Genomic DNA, 18,456 nt, shown 5'->3' on the forward strand with positions numbered 1-18,456 from the left:
CAACCTAACTCTCCTGTTTTATATCATTTCACTCAGTCATCACTTCCACTCTTCAACTGAAAGACTTTCTGTTTACTTTTACCAAATCACATGATGTGAGATAAATGTTCAAATCCCTCTTTATGGGCATTTAAAGATTGCAACACTACTTTTACAAGGCAGCTATTTGATTCCAAAATGGATAAGCTACAAAGCTGCAGTTGGCCTCCATCATGGCTGCAAAGGGACAGAGGGCTAAAGTTAGTTTTGCTCATAAAAAGGTAATCAATGACACACAGATATGAAAACAAACAGAACCAGAGTGTACCCTGCAGAATGCTAGTGGCGTCCATTGGACTGGTGTCACTGTAATGGAACAGTGACCTTCGGAGACCAAGTATAGATTCCCAAGTGCTAAGAGTTATTGGCCAATTATATTGCATAATCAAGCCTGTCTACAGTAAGTAACAACAGGGGAAACAAGTGCTAACATTTATCGAACATGTAGTAGATGTTTAGTATGATTCTAGTGCTATACGTGAGTTATTAATCTAATTCTCACAACAGCCATTAGGACCTGGTCCATTTTTCAGATGAGGATGCTGTAGCACAGAGAGGTTGTACCACTTGCCCCAGATCATACAACCAGAACATGGCAAAGCTGGGATTAAAACCGCAACCCTCTGGCTGCAGAGCCCCCGCTCTCAGCTGCTGTGCTCTGCCGCTTCTCCCAGGATAGGCGCTCATGCTGCTGCCCACAAATGCCCTCGGCAAGCCAGCGCTCGCTGTTACTCGAGGGAGCTATTTCTGTTTCCTCCTAGACCTCAGGACACTTTTCCTCACGTGGAGCTGAATCTGTCTGTCCCTCACTCCTTACTTTAATCTTCTTTCCACCTTCAGAGCCATCCAGAACATGATTTTGTATCCTTTTTTCCTCCTAATCGCCTCCAGAGAATTGAAGCCATCAATTGATCCTATCCACTGCACCTGAATATCATGTTCATGGTGAGCAGAAGCAATCCTATCCTAATAGAAAAACTGTAGCATTGGATAATTAAATAACTCCCCACCTCTCCAGGCTCTAGTAGAAAGCATAAGTAAGTCTAAAGTTGGGTATAAAGAGCATTAGGAACAATCTCAAGGGAATAGTAAGATATGCTGACAAATATGTATATTTATGTAGCTATCCATGTCATTTATAGTATCAGCAAATTAGAAATAACCTAAGAGTCTAAGATAAGGGAATTAATGAAGTATAAATTAACCAGGTGACATAACATGCATTCATTAAAGGTAATGTTTTCAAATAATAAGGATAGGAAATACTCATAATAATGCTCTTTTTTTTTTTTAAGGTTTTGTTAAATTTGTTATATTTTTCCCAAGGATTGTATGTTCGTTAGTGTTGAAAATGGGATTTTTCTTCTAACTGGTTATGTCTGTGTTTATGAAGACTTTTCATTTCTGTATTTTAGTCTTTTTATTCTGCTACTTTACTGACATTTTTTATAGTTTGAGTTAGTTTTTTTTTTTAACATTTTTATCAGAGTATAAATGCTTTACAATGGTGTGTTAGTTTCTGCTTTATAACAAAGTGAATCAGTTATACATATACATATATCCCCATATCTCTTCCCTCTTGCATCTCCCTCCCTCCCACCCTCCCTATCCCACCCTTCTAGGTGGTCACAAAGCACCGAGCTGATCTCCCTGTGCTATGCGGCTGCTTCCCACTAGCTATCGATTTTACACTTCGTAGTGTATATATGTCCATATATGCACTACCACTCTCTCACTTTGTCCCAGCTTACCCTTCCCCCTCCCCATATCCTCAAGTCCATTCCGTAGTAGGTCTGCATCTTTATTCCTATCTTGCCCCTAGGTTCTTCATGACCATTTTTTTTTAGATTCCATATATATGTGTTAGCATATGGTATTTGTTTTTCTCTTTCTGACTTACTTCACTCTGTGTGACAGACTCTAGGTCCACCCACCTCACTACAAATAACTCAGTTTCATTTCTTTTTATGGCTGAGTAATATTCCATTGTATATACGTGCCACATCTTATTTATCCATTGATCTGTCAATGGACACTAGGTAGCTTCCATGTCCTGGCTATTGTAAATAGAGCTGCAATGAACATTGTGGTACATGACTCTCTTTGAATTATGGTTTTCTCAGGGTATATGCCCAGTAGTGGGATTGCTGGGTCTATGCTAGTTCTATTTTTAGTTTTTTAAGGAACCTCCATACTGTTCTCCATAGTGGCTGTATCAAGTTACATTCCCACCAAAAGTGTATGAGGGTTCCCTTTTCTCCACACCCTCTCCAGCATTTATTGTTTCTAGATATTTTGAAGATGGCCATTCTGACCAGTGTGAGATGATATCGCATTGTAGTTTTGATTTGCATTTCTCTAATGATTAATGATGTTGAGCATTCTTGCATGTGTTTGTTGGCAATCTGTATATCTTCTTTGGAGAAATGTCTATTTAGGTCTCCTGCCCATTTTTGGACTGGGTTGTTTGTTTTTTTTGTTATTGAGCTGCATGAGCTGCTTGTAAATTTTGGAGATTAATCCTTTGTCAGTTGTTTCATTTGCAAATATTTTCTCCCATTCTGAGGGCTGTCTTTTCGTCTTGTTTATGGTTTCCTTTGCTGTGCAAAAGCTTTTAAGTTTCATTAGGTCCCATTTGTTTATTTTTGTTTTTATTTCCATTTCTCTAGGAGGTGGTTCAAAAAGGATCTTGCTGTGATTTATGTCATAGAGTGTTCTGCCTATGTTTCCTCTAAGAGTTTGATAGTGTCTGGCCTTACATTTAGGTCTTTAATCCATTTTGAGTTTATTTTTGTGTATGGTGTTAGGGAGTGTTCTAATTTCATTCTTTTACATGTAGCTGTCCAGTTTTCCCAGCACCACTTACTGAAGAGGCTGTCTTTTCTCCATTGTATATTCTTGCCTCCTTTATCAAAGATAAGGTGACCATATGTGCGTGGGTTTATCTCTGGGCTTTCTATCCTGTTCCATTGATCTCTGTTGCTGTTTTTGTGCCAGTACCATACTATCTTGATTACTGTAGCTTTGTAGTATAGTCTGAAGTCCGGGAGCCTGATTCTTCCAGCTCCATTTTTCTTTCTCAATATTGCTTTGGCTATTTGGAGTCTTTTGTGTTTCCATACAAATTGTGAATTTTTTTGTTCTAGTTCTGTGAAAAATGCCAGTGGTAGTTTGATAGAGATTGCATTGAATCTGTAGATTGCTTTGGGTAGTATACTTATTTTCACAATGTTGATTCTTCCAATCCACAAATATTGTATATCTCTCCATCTGTTTGTATCATCTTTAATTTCTTTCATCAGTGTCTTATAATTTTCTGCATACAGGTCTTTTGTCTCCTTAGGTAGGTTTATTCCTAGGTATTTTATTCTTTTTGTTGCAATGGTAAATGGAAGTGTTTTCTTAATTTCTCTTTAAGATTTTTCATGATTAGTGTATAGGAATGCAAGGGATTTCTGTGCATTAATTTAATAATGCTCATTTTTAAAAAGTAGAGTATAGTCTCAATTTTGAAAAAATATGTGAGAAGAAAACAAAACCTCATAATTATGTATACCCAGAAAAAGAGCAGGAAGAAATGTGCCATTCTACTAATAATGGATTATCTTTCGTCTCTTCTTCTAAATACCCTATATATTTTCCAAATTTTCTAAAATGGGAGTTCATTACTGTTGAAATCAGAGGTTATAGATTGTCATCCTCTGTGTGTGTGTGTGTGTGTGTATTTTTTTTTTTTAAGATCAAATGTGTCCAAGAATCACCTCCAGCTAGAGTTGGATTTGAAGACTTGGGAGAAGGGCAATGGCCTTAAAATGGGGTATTTCTACCATCCATTTTGATCCCAATGCTTTGGCCCCCAAATTGCGTTCCAGAACTCAGCACCCAGGGAGTGAGAGCAGCAGGGCCTTCCCCGCACTCTGTCTTCTAGTGGACAGTGTCAGGGCTCCACCCATATAGGACTGTCAGGTAAAATACAGGACACCCAGTTAAATTCGAAGCTTAGATAAACAACAAATATGGTATGGGATATACTTACATTAAAAAATTATTCCCTGTTCATCTGAAAATCTGAGTCAGCTGGGCATCTTGTAGTTTAGCTGCTAAATCTGGCAACCCTGCATTCAAATCCCTTCAGATTTCCTCTTTACGGTTTTTGTAAATGTAAAAATGTCCCCCTTCTCCTTTACCAGTCCCCCTAGGAGCCCTTCCTTATTAAATCACTCACCCAGGGATTCTGCTCAGGATGTATTTCTGGGGAACCTGAATTGCAGAGAAGCCCTCTCACCCTTTTTTGCCCCCGTATCTCTTTTTCTGTCTCTCCATCTGTGTCCTTTGTTAGTTATCTCTCTGTCTCTCTCCCTGCATCTATTTCTCAAAAGTTGCTCTCCTTTACTTTTTTTATGGATTATCTAAAAAATAAATATCTTCAGGATTTTTTCCAATGCCTAAAAGCATTACTAGTACAAATAGTCATCACAGCACAGACCTTTCCCACTGGAGGCCCACTAAGAGGCAGCCTGAGCCCAGTCAGCCTCTTGGTAGCAAGGCATGCCCACATCTCTGGGAGGAAGGTGAAGAAGACAGCTTTGATGCTCAGACTTATATGGGAAGCTCTAGTCTCCCTAATAATCCTCCCTTAAGAGCTAACCCACGGGGAGTGGACGGGGCCCAGCCATAGACCAATATCTGAACTGTTGACTTCCCCTAACTCTCCTTTACTCTCCCAACTGGTGGGCTTCCAGATTGTCTGAGGTTAAGTGTGGAGGAGATCCCAATAGTTGTAAACACATTTGGTTTCTAAATCTTTCTGTCTTAATCATAACATCAAGAGTGTTAAATTTAACTGTTCAGAATTAGCTCCTCTAGTCTCTGATTCTAGTCTGACAAATAGTCCCTGTGGCAAATAGCTTTAACTGGGCAAGTGGATGGTGCAGGAGGGGATAGGAAGAAAAAATATGTTGGTGAATATCTTGCATTAGGATAAGTCAGCAGGTATAGCAGAGGCAACATAAAAAGAATTCAACTGGAAAATCAGCCCAAACTACATCAAATCTAATTCAAGCCCTTTTTTTTTTTTTTCTTAGCGTAACTTCTGAAAATTGCTGTAGGTCAGAGGGCAGAGTAGTGTAGAAAGACGTATTTTCCTAACCTGGAGCTGATCATTATCCAGGTTGGGAATAAATCTGAAGCCTTCAATAGCAAGAAAGGACAATACCAGCTCAAGCAGGCAGGCAGTATGTGCTAATAATGAATTAGGGCAACACAGAGGAGCAGCCATCAGGAGGCAGAGGGAGGAGATGGGAAATATGCTGCCACCAGTTTCCAGGTTTGCAGTAGGGATGGACAGAGCAGGAGTGACAACTCCTTCTGCACACGACGCCTTGGGGAGCTGTGAGTCAGTGAAGAGGAGATGCAAGTCTATTTTAAAATGTTGTCTCCATGTCACTCATGTTTCCATTGAACTGTGTGCTGTAAATAGAAAGGTCATTCTAGTTAATTTGCTTTCAGTCCAAAAATTTAAATGATAAAGAGATGGTTCCATTGGCTGAGGAGTTATGAACAATGTCACGTCTAAGCATTTTGCATTAAGCTTAGAGAGCCTGAAATAGTGCAGAGGCATGAGACACAATCATTCATGTACTCAGTTTACTAACTAATTCATGTGGCAAATACTTTTTGAGCCTCTACGTTGTTTGAGGCCTGTGTTAAGCAACAGAATGCAGAGAGATGAATACAAATCAGTATATGACATCAGGATGTCACCGTGAGGTAGAGGAGGTGCATGGTGACTGGCCATATGATACGGGTTGGGTGCCATGGCTGAGGCGTATCGTGGGAGAAGACCAGCTTTACCTGGGGAGGTTGCGGGTGGCTTCACAAAGGAGATGCTTCTTCAGGAATCAAGAGATCATCAAATATATCCTTTGAAAGGAAGAGCATCCCAGAAAATGAAAACAGAGTTTGATAAGGACCAGAGCCAGAGAAAGCACAGCATGTTTAAGAAACAACCAGACTTAAGTGTAAGAGGACTTGGGCGGAGAAAATAAGAATGAGTCTGGAAGCAGGCAGGGGCCAGGTCACAAGCCTCCTTAGCTCGTGATGTAAAATTTGGACATTTTTTGTTTTTGGCCGCACCATGCGGCACTTGGGATCTTAGTGTCTCGACCAGGGATCGAACCCAGGCCCCCTGCAGTGGAAGCCAGAGTCTTAACCAATGGACTGCCAGGGAAGTCCCAGGACATTATTCTTTGAAGATGCAAGTCACTGAATGGTTTTAGCAGGGAAAGAGGGACCAAACTCATCACATTTTAGAAAGATCACTCCTGTATTATTGTCTTAAGTATGAGGAGGCCAGGGTGCAAGCTGGAAGCCTGGTACATACTCTAGGGAAACTAATATGGGGTCAGAACTAAACCAGTAGGAATGGGGCTGGGGGGAAGGGAAGCTTCAAAAGGTTGTGTGGGTGCAGAAGGGAGGAATTAGACTATGTACAAATGAAAGCGGGGAGAAGATGATGTCCAAGTTTTGGGGTTGGATGCAGAACAATAAGCGTACAGGAGAGAGAGGAGGTTTCCAGGGGATTAGAGAAGAGAAATTCAGCTTTAGATATGGCAAATTTGAGATGCCTGTGGGACATCCAAATGGAGACGTCTTTGTGCTGTTTGATGCGAAGCTCAGTGGAGAGGCCTGGGCTGATTTATTATTTGGGAATCGTTTCTCTGGTGTGAATCAACACTGTCCTGAACAGTAATATTTAAGGGGTGGGAAAGTAGAAGACTAGCCAGTGAAAGAGACTGAAAAGAATCAGCCAGAGGTATAGGAGAAGAACCTGGAGCCTGCCTGCCAGGAGACAGGGAAGACGGAGTATCAAGAAGAAGAAGGGAATGGTTAACTTTGCCAAATTCCTTAGCAAAGAAATCACACTGGGCAGTTGGAGTCAAGTCTGACTGCAAGATGGCCGCCAGCCACAGGGTGTCAGATCGTGTTCCAGCCCATGGGAGAGCTTCCCAACCATCAATACACATAGTGCCCTGCACACAGTAGGCTGTTCGTAAACGTTAAAGTCAGGGATGTTTAACAACAGAATTATTTGTCTGATGGGGGCTACACGGGAGCTCGTCGGGCAGAGGTGGGCCGCCTACCAGACAGGGATGTTATAAAGGGGAATGTGCAGTGGATGGGAGATCTGTGCAAAGAGGGACCGTCTAACATTTGGATGGCAAGTACTTGGGGTGAGCAGTTTTAGCTTTTGTTTTCCTTTAAATTTTAAAATGAAATTGGGCAAATGGATAGTGAGAGCCCAGGCCACCTCTTACTCACCACGCTGTTTGAGGTAATTCCTGTAACCCTGTGTCACATTTCTTCATCTAAAACTAATCTAGCCCATCTACTTCACAGAGAACAAATGTTGCGCTTGTTAAGCGTTTGGGAACATTCAGAGAAAGAGCTGGGTAATGGAACAGCTCAGGCCTGGGAGACCTCAGCCTGGCTTTGCTACCATTTTACTAGGTCAGCTTAAGCAAGCTAGTTTGTTACAAAATGCAGGCGACAGACAAGAGGAGGTCTAAGGTCACAGCCACCTTCAATTTCTTCCAGGCTGTGATGCTCAGCTCTTCAGCACAGTCACCGCTGTCCTCTGCCTGCTGCAGGGTGCATGCAGCGTGGAAAGAGCTTAAAATACACGCTGGCTCAGTTAGTCCTCAGTGTAGTGCAGCGGTGGGGCTGGGGGAGGGATTCCATTATTGCCTGTGGTTTTCAGAGGACACCGAGCTTCCAAAAGGCCGACTGTGACAGGTCTGAGGTCACAGAACTGACAGGGCAAGCTCTCTTGTCTCCAAAATCCATGCTCTTCCTACCCGCCCATAGCATCGTGTGCTTACACTGGGCAAGGTCATTATTAGGCAGAAACCCTCGACTGCTAAGGAAGGGGGTGGAACCCGCCCGAGTTAGAGGCTCAAGCTGTCTGTGGGGTACAAACGCGAGAAGGCCGTCTCCCCTTTTTGGGGGAGGTGCTCCACTTTGGCACGCACAAGGGGCGAGCCATCCCATCCTGGAGATTCACAGGCTGGTGAAGGGGACGAACTGAGATGGGGAGGCAGGCTGGGAAGCTCTGGGCACACGCGAGGCCGCCCCTTCTGCCAGCCAGCTGGTCACACGGCAATCCCGTTGCTTTCCAGTGCCGTAGGGCCCAGCATGCCTGTGCTGTGAGCTGCTTCTCTCCTCATGGCCTGGGTAAAATACCCCTCGGAGGGACTGGACTCTCCCTCCCATTCAATCCAAATATTTAGCTTCGAGCCTGCCTCAGCTGGGCTTTGGCAAGAAGTGTTTGGAGGAGGGGGCCGCTCTGAGGGGCCCTCCTTTGAAGCCCTGGGTGTCCTCCAGTGATGTAGGGCCTGAGCCAAGCGGGTTGAACTTTGAGGCCAGCAGCAGGTTTGGGACGCTCGGGGGCTGCTGACTTGAGCTGAGGGGGCCCAGGGCCCAGATGCCAGCGCGGACGCGGGCTCTCTCAGCTGGGAGTAGAGCCTTCTGCACCTTGTCGACCAGCCCAGGCAGCCCTGGAAATCACTGGACTGCACTGGAAGGTGCAGTCTCTCAAAAGAGAAAGGAACTCTGAGTATTGAGCCCTGTCGTGAATTTCTTTGGGTGCCTGCTTACTCTGATTGCCAGTGAACTACCTGGGGAATATAGGCTTCTAGTCCCTGAAACTTTAGATTCCGGGTGCTGTTTCCACCAGGAAACATAGGACTTGTAATAACTTAAAGCTATGACAGGTCCCAGGTCACTTGGGGCCCACTGCACCACCAGACCGTCAGGCAAAGAAAGGAGTTGCCGCACCAGCAGCTGTAATTAACTCTGATCGTAAAGGAGGAAGGGCTGCTCTTTCCCAGCGAAGAAGCAGAGTGTGTGTGGCCTCAGGTCATCCACTCACCTATTCTGGTCTGCCCAGCACTTACTAAATGTACAGGCTTAAAGGTGTGGTGACCCGGGACTCAGACCCTCAGAGATGGGTTAACACACAAAGCAAGCCATCTAGTGAGATGCCGACCGAGAGAAGGGGGAGATGGGTCTGGAAGCGTGCAGGACCAGGAGATGATGAGTCTCATACTTTCAGGACCAACTGCAGTGTCAGACCTGGGGTGAGTCCCACGAAACCTCTCTAGCATGTTTCCCCTGGAGTTGTGATCAACCAGAATCTCGGAGAAGCTGTGCCTGGATGAACTGACCTTGTGAGAAGCCTGGGCGTCTCAGCAGGACGCAGTGTGCAGGTTACAGATGCTGTTAGTGCCCCCAGCATCCTCTTTGCTGGGCCTGTCCCGTTTCTCGCAGCTTCTCCCTTCTCTAGAGAATTATGTTCTATTGATTGAGAACCGCATCATCAGGGATGTTATGCACCTCCCCCAGCCCCCCTCTCCCCTACCCCATGCCCTTTCCTCCACTTGTCCTACCTCAGTCAGTGACTCCCCGATGCAGAATTGTAAAAGCATCAAGCTCCACTGTTAAGGTAGGAATCAAGGGTGTGGTTCACGCTCCAGAGTCCACTGTGGGCTCAGGCTGAAGGTGGGCTCAGGCTGAAGACCACAGACTGGCTCAGCTCCTCTCTTGTCAGATCCCATTCACCTCATTCCTTTTCTCCTAAAAGGAATCTAATCCCCATTTCTGTCTCTGTTTCTAGGTACCAGCCTTAGGTCAACCCCATCCTTGCCAGGCTGAGCTTCCTGCCAGGCCCTTTATGTGCATTATCTCACACGGTCTTCAGTTAAACCTGTGAGATAATATTCCCTTTATCTTTATTATTAAGCTGAGGGAACCAAGGCTCAGAGTAGTGAAGTAACTTGGTTAAAGTTGCACAGTTCATATTCAAGTCTGAGTCCATCGCCAAAGCCCCTGCCTCTCACCCTTATTCTTTCCTGCAGAAGAAATAGAAATAGTAGAATAAACTAGAAATAGAAATAGTAGTAAACCCTGTCACTGAGGGAATGGACTGGATAAGGAAATTGGATAAGGAGATTTAGAGAAGAAAAGGCTCTGGAGAAGCTCCAGAGAGGCAAGACTAAGGTCTGTAAACCCCTGGTATGCTCTCAATTAAGAGAACATCTCAGTTAGGTAAACTTCTAATCCCTGAAAGTACCCACACCGAGGCCGGAGCATAAACACCGAGACGGAGCACGGAAAGTTCCTACAGCTGTAGGCGAGTAGCACAAAATGATCCTTGAGTTTCTCTCCGACCCAACACCTTGATGATCGTGCAAGGAACTCTATGGCTATGCCTGTATTGCTTAATCCCATGTGGATCGGTCTGACAGCCTTGAGTCTGAGTAACCCCAGGACCACTTGTCCAAACCTAGGCCAGCGTTTACAAATGAAAGGCCCCAAGTGCTCTGTCTCAGTGGGAGATCACAGAAAACAGAGGGAGAGGAATGTGGCTTCCCTTTAGGTGCCCGTGCCTGTAGGTGTTGAGTGTTCTTCCATCTAGACTTGGAGGGTGACCCCACAAGTCCTGCCTCATTCAGGGAGTGGCTCAGCAGAGTAAATGCTAGTAACCATGGTGTTGATGAGAATAACGTTCTTACTACCGTGTGCCAGGTATTGTTCCAAGCACCTTACGTGACAAACTCGTTGAATTCTTCTCTCAGATATGTAGTTACTATTATTATATCCATTTTAACAGTGAAGAAACTGAGGCACAGATAGGTTAAGTGATGCATGGTCTTTCATGAATGTACAGTAGAGTTTTCCAGAGGCTACATGATGTGTGATATTATAATAGATTGAATGCAGAAGCAGACATGAGAATCAGCCTTCTTCCGTTAAACCAAACATTAAATGAATTTATTTTTTCTAACTGCTTTTTATTTTTTATTAACTTTTAATTGTATTTTTTCTGTTAGTTTTTTTTCTAGTTTTTTTAAAAATTTGAATAGGAGTAGAGTTGCTTTACCATGCTGTGTTAGTTTCAGGTGTATAGCAAAGTGAATCAGTTATACATATACCTATATCCACTCTTTTTTAGATTTTTTTCCCATATAGGCCATTACAGAGTATTGAGTAGAGTTCCCTGTGCTTGACAGTAGGTCCTTATTAGTTATCTGTTTTATACTTAGTAGTGTGTATATGTCAGTCCCAATCTCCCAATTTATCCCTCTCCCCCTCTTAGCCCCTGGTAACCATAAGTTTGTTTTCTGCATCTGTGACTCTATTTCTGTTTTGTAGATAAGTTCATTTGTACCCATTTTTTTAGATTCCACATATATGCTTTTTAAAAAATTATACTTTCATAAAATTGTTATTTATATCAAAATGTAATGAGTTCATTCCTGTTATTTTTAAAGGAACTAATAAATATTTAAAAATTGTCCTTAGTTTAGGCTCTAATATGCTAAATACTGAAAGATATAATCTGTACATAAAGTTCTGAGTTTCTCTATAGTTCTAAGAGTGTAAAGGGGTTCTGACACCAAAAAGTTTGAGAACCTTTAACTGATTCCATTCTTTAATCCAGAATACCTCCCACGCTTTCATCTTGGCAAAATGAAATTTGATGAATAAAATCTGTGGCATGTTCACTGCTGCTCCGTCAAATGTAACTACAGTTTTGTCCTGTTTATTAATTATCTCACTGGTCACTGGTCCTTCACAAATAATATTTCCTTTTGCCTCTGGAGATGCCCTCCTCCCTAAATGACTAAATACTTATTATTTATGACTAAATACTTACTAAATACTTATTTATGACTAAATACTTACTAAATACTTATTATTTATGACTAAATACTTACTAAATGACTAAATACCCTAAATACTTATTGAAGGTATCAAGGGAAGTTGGCACGTACATGTTAAGGATGCTACCTGCTGTACTGGAATCAGACACTGGGGGAAAATAGGAGTGAGAGGAGGAGAGGTTGGACAGTGAACTCAGTGGGCTACATACGGACAAGAAGGGTCTCTCCCTTGTCGGCTCAGGGGTGACCTTGGCTACTCTAAGGGCAGGAAGCAGAGGAAGCTGGACATTCTAGTCCAGAATAGCCCTGCTCCCCTCATCTGTCTCAGAATTAGTTGTGGGGGAAAAATGCTGTCACTACACCACACCATCTCCTCTTTTAAAGTAACCAAGATTTAGGTGAACCTCAACGCAAGATCACGGTTGAGAGAAAACAGGGAATCATTTGGGGAAACAAAAACCCTTTAAGAAAAGTGATTTGACCCACTGATTAATAGAAGGGGTGTTTTGAAATTTTTTTTCTGTAGCTGAACATTTTCTCAAATCTTTCTGTTGAGATGAATACCTTGAATAGATTGGTGATCTTGGGGAAGAGTGTCCACCTCAATGGCTGCATACTTAGAAGGAGAATTAAATGATTAAATTTGGAATCATGTGGTTAGTGTTTTTCAGGGATATATTTACCACCGTATCTGCAAAGGCTAGAGCAATTCCTGGCACATGTAGGTACTCAGAAAATACTTGTAGAGTGGAAAGCAGTTAAGAAGGGAAGGAAGGAGGGAAGGAAGAAAGGAAAGAAGGAAGGAAGGGAGGAAGGAAGCATTTCTTCATCCTGACTTATCGGTTTTAGAAGTTATACTTGTGATGCTATTCCATGAACAAGCATTTGGCCTAACTGGAGAGGAGAAAAATCTATTTTTCCCACTAAGCTTATAAAACCCAAAGCATTTACCGTACGAGTTGTGTTTATGGAATGGTAAAGTGTTTCTAAGGAAAAATGATCCCATGTGCAAAAGCAAGCACGCATTTGTTGACTAAGGGGAATAAGACCTACTATGGCATGTTCAGAAAAAGGGGATTCTCTGCCTCTCTGAGCCTGGGGGGGGATGCTTCCTTCTGCCACTCTTGCATCACAATTGAGGCACTTAGTATTTTGGCTCCGCCTCGTCTAAAACAGTTTCCTCCTGCCTGCTCCTTAAAAACAGGAGTTGCAAGGAAATGTGTGGATTCAGAAAAAAAAACCAAAACACCCCATAGCCACCTTTAAACGCTTTTCTCCAAGGCTTATCAAAATATCCTTGGAATTTGTTGTGAAAATTTGACCACCTCCTAGTGAGCATGAAGTTAAAATTAACTCTAACATGTGTTTTAGGGATCTCAATTTGCAAAATATTAATAGAGTTCATGGGCAGTTAACTGCAATAAAGGGAGGAAGTGAAGTTTATAGTGCAAGGCCCCTGGGGATTACAGCCTTCCCTACCCATGAGCACATTCATATCCCAGAACTTGACGGGAGGTGAAGGAGGAGGCCGTAAAGGGAGCATAGGGGGAAATCTCAAGCCTAATGTAATGGATCTCCTTCTCTTCCCTCCTGGGAGGGGTGCAGTACCTTAGAGGTGGCCTCACCCAGGCCTGGCTTCTTCCTGCTTATTCAAGAACCTCATGATTCAGCCAGAGCTGCAAAAGCAGGGACCTTCACAAAACTCATAGCTACTGGAACATCAGGAGAGAGCTCTGACCCATCCCTTATACATTCTCTGAAAACGTGAAATATAAATTATAAATGTGCTGAATCTGGCTCTCCAGTTGAATTGCTGAGGCAGGAGAAAGTCATGGAAGACGTCCTGGGTTGAGAGTCAGGGGACAGGAATTTTTCTTTGCCCTGCTGTTGATTCTCCTGTGACCTGGAGAAAGTCACTTCTCCCTTCTGGACCTCTGCCTGCTCACCTGAACAGGGAAATGGTGGGGCTAGGTGCTCTGCAGGGGCTCTTCCTACGCTTTAATCTATCGTTTAATGTGAATCTGACCTTTTTCCATGGGCTTTCTAGGAAAACCTACTAAATAATGATGACTTAATACATAATTCAGATATTAGAGCCAGCAAAAGTCAATGTAAACTAAAGTAAGGCTGATAGGGAGGAAGGTGGGCTTTAGTTCAAAGCCCCAAGAGGAGTAGAATGACTACAGAGGAAAGAGGGCATTTCAGGCAGAGAAGGCTCTGGGTAAAGGCCTGGAGTGTGGAGGAACGGCCACTGAGTTGAGTCAGTGGGGAGAGTGAAGTAGTTGGAGCAGACTGAAACACAAGAAGAGAACCACCGTGGCTTTTCCAGGACTTCGTGTGGGAAGGGAGGCGTCTTCTGAGGCTGTCTCTGGGGGCAACTGCAGGGACATGCTTCCCTGTAGTGTGTGGAAGCCTTTGTGGACTTGGAAGGTCAAAATCCATGGCCGGTCTAGACCCTTTCTGACGAGGGGCCCATCAGTCTTGCCTGCCCATGAGTGCATTAGAGCTGAGATTTGACCCTCTCACTCCATTGGCCCATGTCCTTACGTTAGTTCTTTTCACTCTAGCTTCTTCACAGGCCCGTGTGATGCTCACCTTCTGCTTGCAGAATGGGGTCCCTCTCCTTTCAGGAGAGCCTCCGATGAAAGGATCTGGGATTGCTGACTTTCCAGGGCGCTGGTGTAGGAAGTCTTTCACCCTCTAGTTGGCTACCCTCTTCAGATCATTAGGGCTCAATCCTCTGAACCTCTAGGGGGCCTAAGAGTACCCAGGACCCAAAGCAGTCCTGCTCATGACAAAGGTTATCAGGAGCCTTGAACCACTTCTGTCTTCCGGCCAGTGGAGCTTAGAATATCACACATCCTTGTTGAGATGCATTGACTGGGTTTGATGGCCAGACACTCTCATTAGCTTCTAATCACTTAGGCCACAAGGAGGGCTGACGCTTGGTGCTCCCCAGGTGACCCTGCTGATATCTCTACTCCCCCCGGTCTTGTTCAGAGGACAGAGATCTACCCTCACATATTTCATAGTCATGAACCCCTACTTTGTTCAGTGTCCAGGGCACCCCCAGGATCACAGCTCTGTGAAGAATTCAGCCCATTTATCTGAGTGTATCCTGCGTTACATATACAGAGCCTGGATTCTCTGCCTGACTGATAGATGCTGTAGCAGAGATCACCTTCTGAATGACGACCAGGGCTCTCGGACAGCCTCTCACACCTATTTTCTTAGGTCCGCTCATGGTGCAGGCTCCTCCCCCCGCAGAATTCATCACACATTCTTCCTGCTTGAACTTGATTTCTGGCCCTTGATTTGCAAAGGGTTATAGCAATAGTGGCCACACAGAAACACCAGAAACTGTTTGTTATTATTAAGACCTCATTTTACTCTCATTAAAGATCTTCTTGAGAAAGAATCTTCTGATGCTAACCCATATTCTTTATGGGAAATATTTGATAACTAACCTGATAAAACTTCTTAGGCTTATAATCAGTTGCTGTGGATCTTCAGAACACTGAGAAATGAAAGGAAATATGTAAGGTTTGTTTGTCCCTTTAGATGCTTGTTTTCATTAAAGTCAGTATTTGCACAAATGTAGTCTTCTGAATTGTGCACACTTTGTGCCTTAGTTTATCTACATGCAGTCCCTGGCCAGAGGTAATTTGTTTTCTAAAGAGAATGTCCACGTGTCTGAAGCATCAGAGCTACAGGCTATGCCCTTCCTGCCCCCCCAAACCCCCCACACCCTTCAGACTTTGTCCTTCTCAGTCCAAGGCAAGGGAACTGTCAGCTGGCTCAGACCCACCATGCATGGAACCTGGAATCTATCCTTGCCTACAAGTCCCGGGCCCCAAGGGAACTGCAGTAGATCTTAAGTATCTAGGAGTCTATTGAATGGTAGGCCTTTCAACCCCCAGAACTGTGCCAGTCACAGACAGAGGCCAGCTGCCATGCCTTGCCAAGCAAAGTGGATCCTCTTGATATCACTGAACTAGTCAGTACTGAGTTAATGGAACCCCTTTGAAACCTATGAACCGGACTCCGGACCACATCCATTGAGGGCCTCCACATTATATCTTCACTCAAGACACACCCTGCTTTTGTTCCTCCAGTGGGCCCATGCAACAGTGTCCTAGAATGCTTTCAATGGCTGAAAAATAGCTGATTGAGACAGTTTTGGGTTTCTTGTTGAGTTTGTTATGATCAAGGTGAGGGTCTCAGCCTTCCCATTCATTCACAGTCCAATGAGAGAGGCTGTCCATGAGAGCTGCTGCATCTGGGGGAAATCACCTACAACCCTAAATAATTCAGGCCTGATCTCCTTCATACAAGTGAGAAGGTGGGCAAAATGCTTTCTGCTTCTAATCCTTGAGTCCTTCACACTTTCTGCTCTTCTAGAAGATTCCCATAAGCAGCCCAAATTCCTCTGAAGGGTTCCACATGCACCGAGGTCCTGAAGGCTTTGGGGAAAGCCAGCTTTGGAGCTGTAGGGGTTGTTCATACACTGAGCAGAGGCACTGTTCTAAGTAGCATTTTCAGAGTAAGGAGGGACTCTGATTCTTCTCATTTGGGACCAGAAGAATTGCTGGTTTAACTCAGAGGATCACGATAATAGAGCCTTTTGAATGACCGGGTGAGGAGTAAATCACATTGGTTTTGCAGTAGGCAGCTTGGGGCTCTAATTCCTGCTCAGCCACCTACCAACTCTGAGGCCATGAGCCCTTTTCTTTATTTCTCTTACCCCTGGTAGCTTCATCAATTAAATGGGAATAACAGATGTACCTCAAGGAGTTACTGAGAGAATTATGGCCATGGTTATAACATACCTAAACCGAGTCTGGTACACAGGAAGTGCTCAATACATAGAAGCTATTCACTACCATAAAGGAGAGTTAAGGCAGGTTGCCGGATTTACTTTATCATTCTCTCTGGATCTGAGAGATTCCAAGGGAGCTGATGTAACCAGGGAGATGGCCTAGTTAGCTCTAGGAAAAGCTACAACAAAAACTTACTTTTCTCATAAACTTCAGCAGAGCTACGAGGAATAACTCTCCCAAAGTTTGAACAAGAGCAAAAGGCAGAATTCAGGTTCTAGTTGTCTTGCAGACAAGTAAATCTCCTTCCCACCCATCCCCACCACATATGTGCACAAAGGTGCACAGTGCTTGCGAATGCACACGTGTGAGGACACATGTGCACACACTCACACATTCACATGCAAATCATCTCCCACTCTAAGCCCCCTCCTGTGACCCCTGCGCCCCTGTTCTTAAGCTCCTGGACTGTGCTGAAGGAGAAGAAACTGATGTTTCAAGCTTGTTGAAGTCTAGCTCAACAAAATGGTTCAGATTACCCCCTGCGCTACTTTGCAAGGCATTTTAGGCATTTTTTCATGGCGTTGGGAAATCATGTTTCACCAGTAATAAACAGAGTTGAAGCCCAAAAGACTAGAGCTTAATTTCAAACTCAGAACTGAGGAGGTCAGAGTGGGTCCTATCATGGAAAATCATCAACTCCCCTTCCTCAGCAGAGCAAGACATATTCTGGAAGAAGGAGAGAAGGCTAAAAATCAAGCACAGCAGTTTCTAATATTTTTCCTCCTGACTTTTCTTAATTAGTGTTGACTAGCTTAACGAAGCAATTAAGGGGCTTATTTGCTTTTTAAATCACATGTGAAATTTAAGAAACCTTGAAATAGAAGAAATATTTGTCCCCAAGATCTTATCCCACAAGGGATATCAGTTTGAATATTCTCCAACGACTAGAAAGTGAGGATAACTGGCCCTGCTCTCCAAATGAGGCCCCAGCAAAACAGACATCGCAGTAGCCAGCTCTGCAAGAAGTCCCCATAGGTAAAGGGCTGCTTCTTGAGTGTATTTCCAAGACTTACATTGAAAACAATGATAATTATTAACTTGAACAATAATATGAATAATGATATCCTTCATTTATTGATTACTTATGTGCTGGTAGTTGTGTTGTTCACTGTTCATATATTATTTCGATTTAAGTCTGCAAGTTTCCCGCCCCCTTCTTTCTAATAGAGTAAGGAACTAGGGACTCAGGGAGGTTAACTGGCATGCCCAGATTCGCACACCTCGTATGGACTGGATTTAAGCTTTTTTTAGTCTGAGACACATGGTCTTTCCCTGGTATTTTACTACCTCTCCTTGTGGCGGTTCTTAACCATGAGAACTGTGGCTCAAGTACACTAGGGATGATTAAATAATTACATGCGTGTATGTATGTTTATATTTATGCTTATGTAATAGCATAAATAGAATATTATTAAAATTTGATTTTTAAATGTTAATAATCATATAATCAAATTATCTATATTACAACATAATACACATTATACTATGTATAATATACTAATATAATTATTGTATCATTCTTATAAATATATACAATTTATATAAACATAATATGTATAAATATGATATATAAAACATGATACAGGGCATATAAATGATACACTCATATAATATGAACCATAATATAATAATTGTAATGATCTATAAAACATAATACACAATATGTGTGATATATGTAATGTTTATATAAATTTATATATCATGTAATGATATAGGGCATATACATGATACAGACTCATATAATAATATATAATGTATTATATATTATAATATATAATATAAAATATAATAATACATAAGTGTGGCAATTATAT

The sequence above is a fragment of the Orcinus orca genome, chromosome 13 (genome assembly GCF_937001465.1).
Source record: "Orcinus orca chromosome 13, mOrcOrc1.1, whole genome shotgun sequence".
Classification (NCBI taxonomy): domain Eukaryota; kingdom Metazoa; phylum Chordata; class Mammalia; order Artiodactyla; family Delphinidae; genus Orcinus; species Orcinus orca.